Here is an 8,594-nt window from a genome sequence, read left to right as displayed (position 1 = left end):
CGTGAAAGTAGAGAAGGCCGTTATAAATGGTGGTGGTTTTATAAAAGAGGCGCGAGTGTTGGATAACCACGTGTTGACTTTTCGTTGGTTGTTGACGTGGTAAGAGAATAAGACGGGCTTGGGTTTTTTCTCTCGATGTAATCTGACGAATTTGCCCCTGAGGATTTAAAGAATAGCCAACCATGGTCGGTGTTTGAAGGCCCATGAACGAAAATGGGCTTTACATTGCATTTATTTAACACTAACACTTACAATTTTATAATTTAATTATTTAAAATGGATATTCAATTATTTTTATTTTAATTTTATTTAAATATAAATATAAAAAATATATACATACAATGGTAATACTCTCTGTGTCTCATTTACATTGTGCTGAATAGTGAAAGTAAAATTGTAAAGATTTTTAATATTTTTAATTAATATTATTTAATCATAATGTGAAAGTGGATAGTAAATGAACGGTCGTATAAGTAAAGTTGAAGAGAAATTGGCTTGCCTTTTGGAGAACAAAATTTAATGTTTATTTTCTTTTTTGCAAAGATAGGATTTCAAAGAAGTTGAGAACAAATTGAATAGCTCAATCAATGAACACACGTGAGAAAAAATGTCGGTGAATGAGGGCATTAAACAATAGTCGTGGAAAGGAAGGAGGATCAAGTGCAAAGCCCCATGTATTGAATGGTCATTTTCAAATTCGCACAGTAATAAGAGAAACAAAAAATAATAAAAATATAAAGTTATAAGTGTAATGATATAATAATTAATTATTATAATAAAAATATTGTACATATGAATGATTATATCGTAAAAACTTGACCAATGTGGAAGCAATAGAACATAAATACTTTATTGACTAACATTCCCTCTCAATATTTTTAAAAATATTTTTTTTAAAGAAACAAAAAAACTCCATGTAAAATGGGACTTTAGTAAAACTTTAGGGAGAAAATGGAGACTTAAGCCCTTTAAGTTGAAAGTCTCTTCTCTTTTTTAAAGTTCATCAAATTTGAAACAAAACAACCACACGTATGCAGAGAGTGATTAATTATTTAAAATGAACTTGCTTTATCAATAAGCTGCTTTAATTAAGTAAATATAATAAGATTTTGATCATACTTTCTTTGTCAAATTAATTAGTTCAATTTATCAAAAGAGTTATCAGCAAACTCAAACATGGTGACTCTTGTCCTCTTCGTGTCATTTCTACTATGAAATTAAAATTTGGGTTTATATCCCTCCTTCTCGTATAGTTTCTTGAATCGCTTTGAGTTAATAATATTTGTCTCCTTTTCAAAAAAAAACAAAGATTTAAAAAAAATAAAATAAAATTTATTAAATGGTTAAAGATTTAATGTTAGAGTATTACATAAAAAATTAAATAAAATAATATTAATTTAAATTTTATTATATGTGAAACAGTTGGACCCAAACTGATGTATATGACTTTTGGATTCACTTTTTATTTAATTTAAAATAGTTAATTCAAATTATTTAATATTACTATCTATATTATATATAATTTTAATTTGCCGTAAATTGCCGATGTGAATAAATTAAGCGAGGAACTGACTATTACATTATCTAGTAGTTTCCTACTAACTATTATATACAATTTTAATTACAGTAAACCATTGATGTGGGACGAATTAAGTAAAGAGCCAGCTATTATACCCTCCCGCTAAATTTGCGATGTTCTGGTCGCAACTAAATCGAATACAATTATTAAAATAAGATCGAACTTTTGAGTATTATGATTTACTAATACCTCGGACGGCTCTATCTCGTCTCACACGAATAACTCTTTCATTACAAGCCCACTAATTAGGCACCTCGTTTCACACGGGCGGCTCTTTACTCACCGGTTCACTAACTCTGCATAATTTATATGAACCAGAATAGTTCTGATATCAATTGAAACAATCTAATCCAAACTGTCTCAAATAACTTTTAAACTCACTTTTTTATTGACCCAAAATAATTAATCCAAATTATTTAGTAATTTCGTACTAGTTATTATGTATAATTTTAATTTACTGTAAACTGCGGATGTGGGATGAATTAGATTGTTATTTGAGCAATTAATTTTGGATTTTACGGCAGATTTAAACCGGGTCTAATTTTACTGTCAACGTCCAATAGAGACCCACGATAATTTTTCAAAAAGCAAATTTCGAGATATACGACTTTCACAAATGTGACAAGAGCCGTATCTTTAAAAGATTTTCATAAAATTATTCGTTTTTCAATTTATTTTTTCTTTTATATCGTTTTAACCAAACGATAGTAGTTAAAACTTATAGCGAAATTTAATTAGTATTTATCATATTAACTTAGATGATTTATTTTTTATTAAATAGAGTATTTTAGATAAATAAATAAATAAATAAAAGCTTACTTGAAATACAAGGGGTTGTATATAAAAATTGAAAATCCCCCAAGGAAGAATAGATCATAAAGAAGTAGAAAGTGGGAAAAGAAAGGTTGAAGATGTAACAGTTTTGGGCATTATCACATAGTATGACGTTTGCGTTAAGTGTCTCTTTAGCAAGATGAGAATGATCATCTTGTAATGAGACCAAGAAAAAGCTCAAGGTCTGCAGAATATTTGCAGAAATCCCAAGCAAACCTTTTGGTATCATTACACTATAAATAGAAAGACAAAAAAACCGACTTTTTAATAAAATAAAAAAATAATTTAAAGAAAAAACTATTACATTTTTTAGATTTATATAATACTCTCTCAGGCATATGTTTTTTTTATTTTATTTTTTCATGTATAATAAAAAATTATATTTTTTATTAATTTTTTAATAATATTTATTTTAAATAAATTACATTTTATTAAATACTAAGAGGTATTTTAAACTGAATTTTTAATCTTTAAGATGGAACAAACATCTCATGAAGCTTTCTCATGGAATGAAATTATGAATGTTGTCCCACTCTAAATTTATTTTTATAAAAATAAATAAATAAATAAATCTCAGCCATCCAAAGAAAGAATGTTGGGACGGTTGATTTTGACTTATTCTTCTGGATCCACAGAGACATTATGTGACCTTATATATCTCTGGTTGAAGACAATTTAGATCAATAAATGCTATAATTTAAAAAAAAAAAAAAGCAGTAGATCTTTCATGTAATTTAATCACATTCATTGTATTATGAGTTCAGTCTAATTTTGATAAAAATAAAATGATTTAATTTATTTAAATGGAAACCATATTTTCTAAAAAGTAAAATGGTTACCACATGTTTCCCTTTCCTCACCAAAGGAAAGTTATGGGTATAAAGTTTGGTGTTCATCAGAAATTTAAGGTTGGAATTTTTGTTTCTTTTAATGATAAGAACAAGAAAGTTTACAAGACAAGACGAGTTTTTGAGGATAACCAGATTAGATGTGTTGATAACTATGTTAATTAATTTATGGGACAAGGCAATTATTCTCTAAGAAACTTAATTTGCATTAGTATATGGTTGGTAATCAATCACAATCAAATTTTTTTATACAAATTAATCAAAATCAATTTGATTTTTAGCAAATGTGTAGTGGTTGATGTTTTGTCAGCATATGTGCATATGGCTAGCATTTCTTAATCACCTCCTAATCTTAGCATAAATAATAATTAATTATGATTATTGTGAACATATTTCCATGATTATGGTTTAAGATTGAACAATCAGATTCCTTAAAATAAAAGATCTGACCATCAGAAAATGGACAGTCATCCATTTGTCCCATTAAACTCAAACTCATTTACTTAATCTCGGTCTCCGTAAAAGAAAAAATAACAATAACTATTATTTCACATTATTTTTTTTTAAATAAAAGTTGAGAATTTAAATAGTAAAATTTAAAATCTATTAGATTTATTCATTCAGATACATGTACCATCGGCTAAACCTATAACTATATTAAGTTTATCGATAAATTTATTATAAAAATATCAAAATTAAAATTTTAATATATTAATTTTAGAACCACTTACTTTAAAAAACTGTGCGATTTTCAACTTTGTTATTTGCCGCCAATGACTCATCCTCGCACGTGCGGCCACCGCACCATCAACACACAAATTCATATTTGGGATGGTAATGCTGGAGCATGATCTGTTGGTCCCCTGTTTCTATTTTCATTTCTCTATCAAAATCAGACCAAATGGGACCATTTTAATATTCTTTTATCAGATGCTTCCCATTTTCAAATGTTGTGCTCTGCCAAAGCTGCATAGATCAACTGGGCTCCAATATTATCTTCAGCCTTATTTAGTTCAAATGAATTATTTTTTAAAAAATTTATTTTATAAAAATAACATTTAAATATGAAAAGAAAGCTAAGATTGGTAAATAGTAATGAATTTTCTACTAAAATTATATACAAAACAAAGGAAAAGTTTGTCTGCTCGCTACAAGTGGTGATGGGATAAGTTTTGCAATAAAAGAATCAAAAGGAAGAGGGAATTTTTTTCAAATGAAACGGTTGTATGCTTTTTTGACTTTTTAATAAATAAATAAATAAATAAGAAGGGAGAGTGGGAATATTTAAAAATATTTGGGTAAACGTTCAATCTATTTCAAATGAGGTTGGATCCAAAATTCCTCTTTTTACCTCCAAAATTCCAAAATTTTTATTAATATTGAACTTATTTCTACGAGAGATTAAATAAAATTACAGAAATTCACAATTTAATGTGAATTTATCTAAAAAATAACTAATTAATGTATTCATCCTTATTTTTCTCTAGAAATATTATGATTTTCATGAATTAATAATCTTATGATATAATGCAAGTTCATTAATTTTTAAAAAAATGAGTATTTATAATTAAGAAAATTATATTTTATAGCAAATTTAAAATTAAAGCAAACCAAAAAAACGTGTACTAGGGTTTCCTAGCATCTTTTGTAGTGGTCTGACCTGTGTAAGCATTTTCCACAAACTTTCGTGTATTACTTTGAGGAATGCTTTATTTTCTTTCTTTTTCCCAGCATCCAAACAATTTGTATCAGAAAATGTCATAGAATCTAAATCAGTCAATTCAAAGAGATATATTGCTTTTGGAAATAATGATGGTTTGAACTTCTATTTAAATTTTTAATTTATAATTTTTTTTATAACATTAACTGTTTTAGTAGGGATTAAATTTTTTTATCTATTATTTTATTAAATTGTTTTAAAAAATCTTATATAATATAATCAATAAAACAAATTACGTTGCATATATTATTATAAAATATATGATTAACTTTAAGTTTAATATATATGAAAATAAATTTAATAATTACCCAATTAAATACATATAATTAGATCTATACTTTAATTAATTATAACATAAAATTTTATCAAAAAATTAAAATTACAAATAATTTTATTTATAATAGTTTTAAATAAATCGGAAACGAGCTGCCTATTATTATTCTCTTCAAATTAAAAAATAGATTAAATTAAATTAATTTAAAATTTTAATTTTTTTAATTTTTTTATTTTTATTTTTAAAAAATTTTAATTTTAATCATAAAAAATTGATAAAATCGAATTAAATTAATTAATGATAATATTATATTATTTTTTATAATATAAAAAAATCATATTATAATTAAAATTAAAATATATTAATTAAATTTTAAAATATTAAAAATAAAATATATAAAAAATAAAAAACTTATTAAAAAAACTCAATCAATCAGCTAAATCAAAACGAATTAAATTAAATCCGTTCTATTCTACTTAATTTTTACAAATATTAAAATTTTTATTTTTATTTATTCAATTTAATTTAATTTTAAAATAAACGAGCAAACACCCATACCTGACGTACTATGAAATTATTATGTGTTTCAAATGTGTAATATCTTGTAAGGATAATGGATGCAACCACTATTAATCAACCATCGTAATATTATTGGCAGCAGTAAATTACTATTTGCACCTTAACTACTATATTTATACGTGCATTAATTTTTTTTTTTAAATTTTTGGTCTCCAAAATGTTCAAACCTAATTCTAGCTAATCAATTGCTTACAATCTTTAACTTTGTTAATTAGTCTTGCCTACATTTCAACCATGTATCTCATATATATTATCAAAAAATAAATAAATAAATAAAGAATTTAAAGACACTATTAAATTAAAAAATAAACTACTTAATTAAATTAGACACTATTAAATTATTGCTTTAATTATATTATTTTAATTTATTTGAAAAATCATATAGAGTTGTGTAGTATAATTCTATATTTAAATGTATTAAATTAATATTGGCAAAAGAATAAAATGTTTTTTTAAAGGATGTCGTGTACAATGTGTGGAAATCTTAATAATTTCAAAAGTTCAAAAGTGTTAAAAATAAAAATAAATTCTGAAAAGAAAAGGACGTAAGTACCAACTTGGATTATTATATTATAATTTTTTATGTATGAAAATATTTGTGGGGATAACTTTTATATATATAAAAATTAATTTTTGTATAAAATAATTTTAAAAAATAATAAAAATATTTCAACAAGATTTTTTTTTTCTTCTTCAAATATAATACATAGCAAACCCTAAAAAGTGGCAGAATTTGACTTTTTGGATCAACGCGTCGCCACCATCACCGTCACGTCGGCGCTATTTGTATTTTTTTTTTAAGAAAAAAAAAGGGCCTCCGGGTTGTGCCGTTAGTTAACGCTGTTTTAGGTAAACACCGATCTCCTGACGGTAGGTTTGAGTTTGACAACATAATCAATATTTTCTTTCCTTTTCCGTATGTTTGTTGACTCATTGACTTTTTTTGTTTAAAAAAGAAAATCCATAAATAAATAACATATTTATTTTTTTTAATTACTTTAGTTTTAATACTTTATTTTTGTTTTATTTTTATTCATTATTAATCATTTAAAACTATTAAAAAATCCTATTTGATGGAATTAATAAATGAAATGGTAATTAAAATAAAAAATAAGTAAATAAATTAAAAATTAAAAAAATAAAATCTGAGTTCTCTCATATTTATTTGGATGCACTTATCAGTAAATTAAATTTATAAGTGCATGTATTTTTTTAAATTTTATAATTATAAAATAAATATATAATAATGACACTTATTTTTTTATTTGGATAATTATTGTTTTTATTTGGGTAATTATTGTTATAATTAATTTTTGTATACGTATTTATTGATGTAATAATTAAATTATTTTGTTGTCAAAATATTTAAATTTTAATCTCTCTGTTGAAAATAGTTTTCACCAACTTTTGAAGTATTAGTTGCTTATACTGTAAAACATTTTTGTTTGCTTTTGTAAGTAAAGACAAAGCATTGGTTGGTTATCTTTTAAAAAAATATTTACTTACAATTTTTTTTTATCCTTGAATTAATATAAAATCAAGTGACGATTCAGAAATTTTATTTTAAAAGCTTTGTAAAATAAAATATATAAAATAAATATATATTAAAAATTTATAAAAAATTAATAAAATATTATAATTAAATTACAATTTATCTATTTTTTATTAATTAAAATATATTAATAATATTTTATTTTTAATATTTATAAATATATTTTTCAATATAAATAAAAATGAACCGGTAAATAATTTATTTTTTATTTTATTATAAAATTAATTTTTAATAATATTTATTATAAAAAAAATAATTTTTATTATAGTTGTAATATATAAATTTATAAAAAAATAATACTGTTAAAATAACATAACAGTTTAATATAATATTTATTATAAAATTTATTTATTTTTTAATTAAATTATCTAATTTATTACAGTTTAATATAATATTTATTATAAATTTTATTTATTTTTTATTAAATTATTTAATCCATTAGCTATAGAAATAATTATTTTATTTTATTTCCTTAAATTTAAATAATCTAACTTATTATTTATAAAAATAATATTTAATTTATATTTAAATATTTTTAAATTTAAATTATTTAACTTATTATCTATTAAATTTATATTTTTAAAATTAAATTATTTTTAAATTTAAATACTCTATAAAACTCATTAATTAATAAAATATTATTCATAAAATACTTTTATTTATAAAAATCTAAAATTGATTTCTCCAAAGTTATACAGTTTAACAAATAATTTCGATTATATAAATGGATTAGAAATTAATTATGTGAATTAATTATTTTTTAATAATAAAAATAGTATATAAAATTAAATTACATATGAATGAATTATTTAAAAAGAAAAATTATATATTAAAGTTAAAATTTTAAGGATGAAAAATAAATTTTTTTATTAGAAAAAATAAAAAATAGAAAAAATAAAATAAATAATTAAAATTAAATAAATTAAATAATATTGAATGTGAATGAAGATTTATTTATCTAATCGAGTGATTTTAAATTAACTAAAATTATTTTTAAATATATAAAGATTTAATAGTAATTTTATAAAAAAATTACTTAAATATTTCTATAAAATTTAAAAATTTTCAATGAGCCATGACTCTTGGCTACTCCCTAAATTCGTCTGTATAAAATAAACTTAAAATCATATAATTTATTTGATAAATTATCGAAATAATTTATTATTCTATATAATTAATTAGACTCAATTTATATAGATTTTTTTATA

The sequence above is a fragment of the Manihot esculenta genome, chromosome 8, assembly GCF_001659605.2.
Source record: "Manihot esculenta cultivar AM560-2 chromosome 8, M.esculenta_v8, whole genome shotgun sequence".
NCBI lineage: Eukaryota > Viridiplantae > Streptophyta > Magnoliopsida > Malpighiales > Euphorbiaceae > Manihot > Manihot esculenta.
This window is presented reverse-complemented; position numbering follows the sequence as displayed.